This window comes from Olea europaea, unplaced genomic scaffold (genome assembly GCF_002742605.1).
Source record: "Olea europaea var. sylvestris unplaced genomic scaffold, O_europaea_v1 scaffold2966, whole genome shotgun sequence".
In the NCBI taxonomy this organism is placed as follows: Eukaryota; Viridiplantae; Streptophyta; class Magnoliopsida; order Lamiales; family Oleaceae; genus Olea; species Olea europaea.
In genome coordinates, this window is record NW_019248281.1 from 28,451 (window position 1) to 40,399 (window position 11,949).

An 11,949-nucleotide genomic window follows, 5' to 3' on the forward strand; every position below is an offset into this window, starting at 1 on the left:
ATTGCAGCCATTGATCATCAGTCAACGACCACGGACCACCCTATCTAACACAAATTCCTGGATCCATCCCTGCCCATTGTAGGGTTTAAGTTGAGTTTCATCCTTAAAATGTCAGAAATCTATTTTTGGTTGCTGCAAATATATCTGATAAGGTATTATATCAAGAAAAGAACCAAATGGTCAGTGATTTATATGTCAAGAATGAAAAGATTGTTCTAAGGCTTGGTTCTGCATTTATTGGTTTAATTTAAAATAATAATAATAAATAAATAAATAACTCTGGATTCCAAGCATCACGCCTTGTGTGGGAATTGCATCATGCAACTCAAGGATGAGTTTTCTGGATATGGTATTATTTTTCTTCTTCATAGATTGAAAACAATAAAATACTTTATGCCGCGTCCAAGGAAAAAAATTTAGTACTTAGCTCTTATTTGGGAACTTGCCAAATGACCTACCAAACTAGAACAAATTGGCTTAAAGCAAAAACAGAAAATACTTAACATGACTTTTGTCTAAGGGCACACAATTCTAGAATCTCTCTGAAGAGATTCTCTTGAAGATTTCAACAATTCTACATAATATTCTTTCTTGCTTTTCTTGTAACCTTGTAGACGAAGCTAGCTAGCCGATGTATCAAAAGTCCTTGTTTAATATTCGCACACGACTAATATTGATTTAAGCAAATCTTATTGGAATTTCTATCTCAAGAAAGATGAAAATAATAAAATTATAATCTAGAGTATGTGCATCTATACCTTAATATTCTTTACTAAGTATTAAATTTAGTACGGTCACCATGAAGCAATTTCATGAATAAGAGATGAGTCAAAGTTGGTAACTGATGCCACCAAAAATTGTACCTGTCGGTTTCCCGAGGATGAGGACTGAGAGAGCCTGAACAGGGCCTTTCGGTACCTAAAACAAAGGCAACGAGGTGTGTGCTCATCACCCCTCCAATGCTCAAGTCAGAGAGGGAATTTATGTGAGAACATATATGAAAATTGTATGTAAAGACGTACCTAAATAATGATCCAAATCTTTGTATTTATAGAGGTAGGTAGTGCACTCCTAGTAGGATTAAGTAATGCACTTTCGGTAGGACTAAATCAATTACATATCCTTATCTCAAAGAGTCCTACCTGGGGGAGGGGTATTTATTCGTACTACAATTACAAGACCACTCATAATTTAGGTAATATAGTAGGGATAGAGTCCTCCTAGATGTAGGAGTCTTAGGTTGAGGTGTTTGAGTCAGATTTGAGTCCTTAATGAGTATGACTTCTTTTGGGCGTAAGCTCGAAGGTGTCTGAATCTAAGTAAAGGTAAGTACTCGAGCATTTGCATGCCTTGGGCGTCAAGAGGACCTTCCCGAGGACTTATCTCAAGGAACTTGCCAATCAAATCTCGTGGAGGCGTGGTAATAGTCCTCGGAGATTTCATCCCAAGGACACCCTTGGCTCGAGGACTTTATGACCAATATGTCATGAGCAGGTACATGTGAGTCCTTGGGAAGAATACCTCGAGGATATGCAAAAAGTGACCACATCACTGGCCTCCGTGCATCCATGCCAAAGGCTTGCACAATATGCAAGTTTCTAGGATGAGTGCACAAGCATGTTGGGTTCAAAAATAGGCATGCTCATGATAAGGATAGGCATCAAGATATAGTCAAGCTCGTACCTAGAAGTTGGCATTCTGATGCCAAGAAATAGGCGTGCTCATGCCTAGAGGTTGGCGAGCTCATGCCAAGATTTGGTCATGCTCACGCCTAAAAGTTGGCATGCTCATGCCAAGGAGTAGGCATGCTCATAGTGAATTGATAGGCACTCGAGCACATAGATCTAGAATAGTACGTTTCAAACATTTTAATAATTTAAAAGGAACAAGATGAATCTCGACCCCTATTAAAAATTTTGAAAGGAGGATTTGGACTCCTATCTTGTCTAAAATTTGAAAAGAAGGGACTCGACCTTGAGCTTTGTTAAAAATTTTGAAAGTAAGAGCTTAACCCCTATTTTGTTTAGAAGTCGAAAAGAAGGAGCTCGTTCTCAAGCTTTGTTTTAAAAGAATTTTGAATGAGCTCGACGAATAGACAAAGGTTCATATAGGAGACTAAGCAAAAGCTTGATCCTATTCTAATATAATTATCCCATGCTCGTTGACTAGTCTAACACTGAATTGAGCTCGAGGACGTAGCCCAAGCCTAATGTGAAAACAATTATCCTAAGCCCTTGTGTCTAGGATTTGACAATGTATTGAACTAGAAGACATTGCCCGAGTCCAATGTGAGAGAATTATCTCGAGCCCTTGTGGCTGGGATTTGACAATGTATTGAGCTCGAGGACAGGCTTCTAAGCACAATTTGAAATAATATCACGAGCCCTTGTAGCTTGAATTTGACAGTGTATTGAGCTCGAGGACGGGCCCCCAAGCCCGATTTGAAATAATATCCCGAGCCCTTGTGGCTGGATCTGACAATATCTTGAGCTCGAAGACAGTCCCTCGAGCCCAATTTGAAATAATATATCGAGCTCTGTTCCAACGAATTTGAGAATAAATTGAGCTTGACAAGCTAAGGATAGACCCACGATTGGGTTTTTTTTTACTTGATGCATTGTAAGAATTAGAGGTGTTTGCGCAGGGTAAGACATAGAGATGCTTGCACGGGGCAAGGCTTAGGTGTTTGAGCAAGGTAAGACTTTGATAGTGTTTGTATGGGGCAAGGCTTAGATGTGCTTGCGTGGGGGTAAGGCTTAGAGATCATTTTGTGATGCATGCTTGTGACAAGTCTTCTTTGGTATTTACTTGTGGCAGGTCTTTTGATGATGCCTGCCCGTGACAGGTCTTTTTTTATGCCTGCTCGTGACATTTTTTGTGCTTGCTCATGGCAGGTCTTTTGATGATGCCTGCTCGTGACAGGTCTTTTTTTTGCCTGCTCTTGACAGGTCTTTTTTGGTGCCTGATAGGTCTTTTGATGATGCCTGCCTGTGACAGGACTTTTTTATACCTGCTAATGGCAAGTCTTTTGATGATGTCTGCCCATGACGGGTCTTTTGATGATACCTGCACATGATAGGTCTTTTTTTATGTCTGCTCATGACAGGACTTTGATGATGCCTGCTCGTGACAGGTCTTTTTTTTGCCTGCTCTTGACAGGTCTTTTTTGGTGCCTGATAGGTCTTTTGATGATGCCTGCCTGTGACAGGACTTTTTTATACCTGCTAGTGGCAGGTCTTTTGATGATGTCTGCCCATGACGGGTCTTTTGATGATACCTGCACATGATAGGTCTTTTTTTATGTCTGCTCATGACAGGACTTTGATGATGCCTGCTCGTGACAGGTCTTTTTTTGGTGTATTCTTTCTAAAAGAAAACATGTGTAGTGGTCCCAACTCTCTTTATATAAACTTTCCTACCTTTTAGAAACAAAGTAGACTCGTAGGTCTTGAGAAAAAAAAAGCTATGTAATTGAATAAGAATATGCATGGGGCGTGCAAGCCCAATTAAAGGTAAACTAGCTAAAAAAGCATAGGGCATGCAAGCCCAAGTAAATTAAACTAAGCAAGCTAAAAAAAGGAAACAACAAAGAAAAATATCCTAACCGACCATCAATCTTCGCTATTCTTGACCCTGATCTCCACCAATTTTTCTAGAGCAAATTTTCCCTGGTTCTCAAGTTCGAGCTCAGGGGTTGATAGTTACATGACATCAGTGCTCATTCCTTGAACGCAAGTAACATAGCATTGTCTTGCTGCTTTCTGGTCGCCACGTATAACCCTTATACCGTCACTTGTTGGAAACTTCATAACGAGATGGAAGGTGGATACAATGGCCCTAATTTTATTGAGTAGTGATCTCTCGAGGGTGGCGTTGAAGGCCATCGGATCATAAACTACATAGAAGGGAGTGTTTTCAATCACCTGCTTCTGTCCTGAGCCCAATGCTAGGAGAATATCAACGATTCCTTTCGGGATGATCGTTCCACCCCCGAATCCCTGGAGCGGTATTTTGACTACCTTGAGCTGGTTAACAGAAATACCCATCTTCATGAAGGCCTCATGGGTCTGTACATTAGCCGCACTCCTATTGTCAATCAAGACCCTCATTACTTCAAAGTTGGCGATGATGGCAGATATGACCAAGGCATCGTCATGTGGGTATGATACACCTTCTGAGTCCTTCGATCCAAATATGATGTCTTTAAATGTTGTTGGGAGCTGTCATTGGTGTGGAGCTGTATCGTCAAGCATATTGCTTGCACCTATTATTTGAATCTCCTCTCGAGGCAATCCTCCGATTATAATGTTAATGGTACCTGTTATTGGTGGGTTATATCTCCCAGATTCTAGAGTCTTCCCATTGTTGTGGTCATTCCTAGGACGCTTGTCATGCCTAATATACTCCTTTAGAAATCCTTTTTTTTTTTTTATCAAAACCTCAATCTCACGTTGCAATGTTATACAATCCTTCATTGTATGCCCGTGGTCACAGTGGTAGTCACAGTACTTGTTCTTGTTCCTGGCCTCAGGGGGAGATCGTAACCTCGGTGACCACTTGAACTCCTTTGTAACTTCGATTTTCATCATTTAACCTAGAGGTGTTTAAATGTGTAAATGGCTGTGGTGCGCCCTACTTCTTTTTTCCTCTAACAAGGTCTTGTTGTAGATTCGGCTCACGTTGCCTCTTATGCTCGACCCCATCATAAGTCAAACCAACTCTTCTTGGATTCAGTGCCTCTTCCATATTAATGTATTTCTCTCCCCGGGTTAGAAGCTCGGTCATTGACTTTGGGGGAGTTTTTGACAAACTCATGTTGAATGTCTCACATCTTATAGCATGTGTGAAGGTAGAAACTGCTGTGATATGGAGATTGGGGATCTGAAGTCTTTCTTTATTAAACCTCTTCATGAAGTCATTTAGGGTTTCATTCTGCCCTTGACGAAGTTGCATGAGGGAAGCCATTGTCTTTCTGATACGTTTACTACTAGCAAAAAAGGCAGAGAACTTGTCGGCCAAATTTCAGAAAGAGGTTATGAAATTGGGCTTTAAGGTTGAGAACTAGTCCCTAGCTGCATTGGTCAACGTTTGAGGAAAAACTTTGCACATCTCTTGGTCTGGGGCAACTTGCAGATTGATGACGTCAGTATAGATATTGAGATGGTCGATAGGGTCGGTAGTTCCATCATACTCTTTTATACGGGGGTACTTGAATCTGTCCAATAGGGGAAATGATAATAACTGAGGAGTGAATGGGGTGTTAGGGGTAAAGTTTATTGCCTCCTTAGCTTTCTACATTAGGCCCACCGTGACTCCCTCTGGAATGATCTTGGCAAGTTCACTGGACTCTATTGTCACTTTTCTCGAGGTCGAGGCCATATGGGGTATACCCAAGGTTTCAGTCCCACCATCATCAATAATGGGTTGTTGGGCCTGAGTTCGAGCATCTGTCATAAAACCACCTTCAGGCATTGATGTGTGTGATGGGTGAGAATTTTTCTGACTCAATAACTGAGTTAATGTTTCAACTTGTTGGCGAAGCTCTTCAAAAGCTTCAACAGTAACAAAGGCTGGCTGAGGCACTGGCATCTCTGATTATTTTTCTTGAGGGACAGGATGACCTTCAGGGGGAAGAGGAGGATTTGGAACGGATGAACTTACTAGAGGAAGACCTGAACATGTATTCACCATGGCTTTTGGTAGTGGTTCCTACAGACGGCTCCAATGATGTTACCAAAAATTATACCTGTCGATTTCCCAAGGATAAGGACTAAGTAAGAGCACGAACAGGGCCTTCTGGTACCTAAAACAAAGGTAACGATGTGTATCCTCGTCGTTCCTCCGATACTTAAGTCAGAGAGAGAATTTATGTGAAAACGTAGACTCAAATTTTATGTAAAGACGTATCTGAATAATGATCCAAACCTTTGTATTTATAGAGGTAGGTAAGGCACTCCTAGTAGGAATAAGTAGTGCACTCTCGGTAGGACTAAATCAGTTGGATATCCTTATCTCAAAGAGTTCTACCTGGGAAGGATATTTTATTCGTACTACAATTACAAGACCACTCATAATTTAGGTAATATAGTTGGGATAGAGTCCTTCTAGATGTAGGAGTCTTGGGTTGAGATAGGGATGTCAGGGAGTCGAAGCTTGAGGCTCGGATAAAATGTGCAAGCTTTTTTCTGAGCCCGAGCCGACCCGAGCTTTGGCATGACCAAAAAATTAGGCTCGACTCGAGCTTTTGCTCAGGCCTTTCTGAGCCAAGCCGGGTAATTTAAGCTGCCTTTTAAGCCATGATTGTGCTGCTTCCAAGTTCTTTTTTTTTCAATGACTCACGGACCGGCTTGGGCTCAACTCGTCCATCCAAATTGGGGCTCGATTCTTTCGAGCCTCGAGTCGATCCTGCTCGTGCTTTTTTCGAGCCGAGCCATGGGCAGTCCAAGTCGACGAGCTAAATTGTCGTCCCTAGGTTGAGGTGTTTGAGTCATATTAGAGTCCTTAATGAGTATGACTTCTTTTGGGCGTAAACAGGAAGGTGTCTGAAACTAAGTAAAGGAAAGTACTCGAGCATTTGCATGCCTTAGGCGTTAAGAGGACCTTCCTAGGGACTTATCTCGAGGACCTTACCAATCAAATCTCGTGGAGACGTGGTAATAGTCCTCGGGGATTTCATCCTGAGGACACCTTTAGCCCAAAGACTTTATGACCAACATGTGATGAGCAGGTACATGTGAGTCCTTGGGAAGAATACCTCGAGGATATGCAAAAAGTAACCACATCAGTAACTATTCCGTTTCATATCTACATTGCAAAAATACGATTTTATCAACACATATATGACAAAATATAGAACATGATAGTTCTCGAAAATTATAAAACATGACAAGACTAAATCATTTCAATTAATATAATATAAATATATATTTAATAAGAATGTAGCAATAATCGATGATTGCAAAGTAGAAAAAACATATTGACTCTTTTCCCTTGAAATAAGGAAAAAAATATGATAAAGTTTCCAATATCGTGCTCTGTATATTCTAAATTGCATCATCAAGGCCATACTTCCACATACATGATAAAAGAAACTGATAAGTTAAATCAACAAATCATTCATCTTTTCATCAACATTGCAATCATACACTGCACTTAATATGTCAATTACTTGTTGGAGGCCTATGACATGTTTATTTATTATTTTTCTCTATTACTTGTTTGTTGGACGTGTTTTTACATTCTAGGTATATGTCCATAGAGTGTCAACGTCATGTCATGTATAGTTGTTAGACGGAGAGGGCAAGTTCCCAAAAGTGTATGCCTCATAGTATTTTTTACATTTTTTTTAAACAGGTCCAAAGGATTTCAACCTTTCATCCCCAAATGAGGTTCGAATCCAATCCATTGGCCAGACAAGGCATAATCCTTACAACTTGAGCTATGCCTCTATGCTACACATGTATATAATATTGAAATGGAAAGAATGATAACATACATGATAAGTTTATGTAAAATATAACCAAATCCAGGCCATAACTAATTTACTGTGAAGGAACTCCAATAATGTTGATTCTAAAATTTGGAAGAACGACAGTTCAAAACATTTTTTATGTGATTAGAAATCACAAAGCAAAGTTCACTCACAAAACGAAAAAAACATAAAATTTATACGAACACGCCTTAACAACATAACTATTAATTGCTCTATCACATGCAATTTTGCAGCCTAAGCCCTCAAGCAAAAATACTCTACAATCTTACCTTGAATCAATGATAAAAGTTTTTATTAGTTTCTACATCATCGTAAATTCCTTGATCTCACTCAGAAAGCATAGAATACTTGAAATGGGCCTATGTTTGAGATTTGTTGGGATATCAAAAGAGAAATTCAGACTCCTTAAAGTGTCACAAAAAGCGAAATTCACAAACAAATAATTCATATATCAGACAATTAAAAAAGAAGAAAATCATATGAGATAAATTATAATTAAGAATCCAAAAGAAAAATCAACAACAAAATTTTCTTTTTATTTCGTCTCAACGCTAAGAGAAGAACATGCAAATTGAACAAAACACTAGTTCAAAAAACTAGACTTTAAATAACCTGACACAGGAGCTGCGTACATTCATATACAATTAAACAAGACTAAATGGTGAACTTACTAATCGACGTGACATCTATACATCCAACGGACGGACAGCTTTCAACAGTGAAAAACAACGATGATGATGACAGTATAGGAGAATGATGTGAATGCGACGTATAAATTTGCAAGAGTTGTTCTTTAGAGAGTGAGTGACGAAGACGTTGGAGTGATATTTATTTATAGGTATAATAAATTGTTATCCTCATCTTTCATATTATTTACCCTAACCCTTTTTTTTAATATGTGTTGGGATTTTGTTACCCAACCAAAGAGAAATTACAAAAAATGAAACAACACAGACCTGGTGCAAAAATATAAACAATACCAGAATTGTTCACCTAGTTTGACCAAGCCTAATCTGGAGAGCTCGAAGTAAAAAGAAGCCTGTCACTTTGTGCAAAGAATTGCCCAATAGAGAGTTAAAGATCTGTACAACTAAGACTCAAACTACACACGGTAAAACAATAGCCTACACTATACAAGAATCAAAAGAAACCTTCACTACCCTAACTGTACAGATTTATGAGCTCAAACGAAGCCTAAAATATTGAATGGAGTAGGCGTAAAATCCAATATACAACTCTAATTCTAATCCCCAAACCAAACGAAAGGATATTTCAACCAAAGATGAATATTGCAAGTATCACGAAAAGAAAACCCTCAAAGAAAACCCTCAAAGTACCGAGGGAGAGAAAAAACCAAAGATGAAAATTTTAAATTTGTATATCTCTCACAAATGACCCCTTGAGTCAACCAAGTAAAAACAGAGATCCATTTCCACCCATTGATCTAAACTAATATTCCAGATCACACAAGAGAAAGCACAAATTCAGGTGCAATTTTAAGTGACCAATGCTAGCTCGTCAAGGGGCCTATTGGATATATTGTTGTCAAATGGCCTCCCAGGCGATGATGTAAATCGTTTATTAATTATCAGTCGATGATAGATATATAAATGAGCAATAAATCAATACCAAATTGTAACGACTCGACCCAAGAAGAGATTGGACCATTTGAAGCAACCAATTAAATTGTGTTACTCATGGGCCATGTTTTCACCTACTTAGATGGCTAGCTAGTTTCAAGGTCCACACTATTGTCCACTAATATGTTATTGGACCTTGACCCATGGCCTAAACCTAACTTAACATATATTGTGACTTGGCCCAATATATATTCTTTGGCTTTTACGCCACTTTGAAGGAACAAGACTTGGTGTCTCTTTTTCTCCTCCCTGCATGATCTCTCTTGGCCTCACCACCTCCACCTTCTGCCATTTTCTTTAGTGTATATATCTTGGTGATATTTCTCCCCTTTGTGGTGTTCTCTAAGTGGAAAAAAGCTTAGCAACCATAGGTGAAACCTTTGTGGTGTTCTTGGGTCGTTTGCTTTGGTATTGATTCGAATTTTGGTAAATTGAGCCTGTATATCGCCTTGGTGGTTGATGATTTCTCGCCCTTACATCTGGTATCAGAGCCTAGGGCTTTAATTTCTATTAAAATAGTCCAAAATGGAGAGAGAGGCGACATTCTTCAAACTGTCCGAACCTAAATCCTTCAATTACTCCCAAATCGGATCTTTTTTGGACAAACGGACTTCAAACCCATAACTAGTAGGTTGAGGCACCCCCTATGAGATAGCGCGTGGTGGTGACGACGACGGTCGGTGGCAGCGCGTGGGAGGCCTTGCAGCGTGATTTTTTTCTGCCATTTCGTTTATTTCACTCTCCTGAACGTTTTTGATGTATTTGGTTTATTGTTTTAGGTTGCGTAGGAAAAATTGGACAATTTTGCCCCTATCTTCAATCTGCATTTGTTGTTGATCGAAATTGTTATATTTGCTGAATCTTTAGGGCGAATAGTAGTGGCCCTAAAGCAGCAAATTCGCATCTCTCCAAGTTACGGACTCGGATAGGTCCGCTCTGATAAATTGGCTGAAACATTTATATTTTTGAACTAGCAGATCATCGTGTGGGGTGATCATTAGGTTTGGGAGTTGCCATTGCTTGCCAACCGTTGCTTGTACTAGAAATTAGGGTTACGTGCTCTTAATTATTTGATTGAGCATTTATCTTTTAGTTAAATCAGTATTTAATTCGTAGTGATATAATTGCCGTGAAACTAATTATCTGTTAGACGTAGTTTTCTGTTGCATTGTTATTTTTGCTGCTTATTAATTTCATTAGAATTATCGTGACCTTACCCGTTTCAAACATTCCCTTGATCTAAGATCGCGAGTCTTACGAAACCCTGGAAATCTAGAACGGTATGTATTATCTGTCATCTTAAGACTACTTTGTGTGGTTTGATTGTGTTTTGTGCACTCTTTGACTACTGTGTAAAAATGACAACCCACAACTTTGATTTGGAGATTTTTAACGAAAAGGGTGACTTTTCTATTTGGAAACAAAAAATGAAGGGCATTTTAGTCCAACAAAAAGTTTCAAAGGCCACTAAAGGCAATTTTTCAACTGATTTTTCAAAAGAACAAAGAGAAAAGAAGTCGATGAGCTTGCTTACACCTCAATCATTTTACACTTGTTTGACGCCGTTTTAAGAAATGTGGATAAATTGAAAATCACCAAAGAACTTTGGAAAAAATTATAAGACTTATATTTGCTTAAATCTACACCGAATAAACGTTATTTGCTCAAATACTTTTTCAATTTTAAAATGGATCCTTCAATGGATCTCGATGACAATTTAGACGTGTTTAACAAGTTGGTGCAAGATATAGTTAATTGTGATGAGGCTGTGTCCGAAACTTATAAATCTATAATTTTGCTCAATGCGATCCCTGATTTCAATAAAGAAGTTAAGAACGTCATTAAATAAGATAGAGGTACGTTGACACTTGAAATTGTCATTAACACCCTTAGGAGTAAAGAAATGGAAATTAGGGCTGAAAAACACGATAAGAGGAGCGGTGGGTTACATATGATGCCAGGTAGAACTCAATTTAAGCAAAATAGTCATAATAGATATCAAAGTGGTGGCGAGTCAAGTGGCAATGGATGGAAAAAGAAGGACAAGGGTAGATCTAGATCAAAATTTAGAACGAAGGCCAGAAATTGCTATGGCTATGGAAACACAGAGCATTTCATAAAAGATTACCATAAAGAAAAAGGCAAGTTAAAGATTAATGAGAGAGATGAGGTAAACGTGTTATCCTCTACATTTGAGATAGATAACGATAAGGTATATATGCTTACAAGTCTAGTTGCAGACACTGCTAAATTGAATCTAACTGATAATTCTCGCATGCATGAGTGGATACTTGATTTTGGTGCATCGTTCCCCTTGACGTCTGAAAAGAATTGGTTTTATAACTTGCATGAATCTAATGTTGGGCATGTTGTGCTGTGTGATAATTTTGCCTATACTATTGCTGGAATTGGGACATAAATGTAAAATTTGACACGGGTTTTGTGTATACGTTAAAAGATGTTATATATATTCAGTTGGGAGGCTTGAAAAGGATGATTTCACTGGTAAAATTGGAAATGGTATGCTAGAAATGATTAAGGGTGCTTTAGTTTCCATTAAGGGACTAAGAAAAATGACATTTATATCACTACTGGGGAAATGATTAGAGGTTTGAACTCTTCTATCTCTTCTGTCAAGATTGATCACACACACACACACATGACATAATAGACTTGCACAAATAGGTATTAAGGGATTTAAGCTACTTAATGAAAAATGTGCATTTGGTAATGACTGTGTGTCAGATTTGTCATTTTGTGATCACTATGTACTTGGTAAGCATCATAAAACTTCATTCTCCACGAGTATTCATAAAG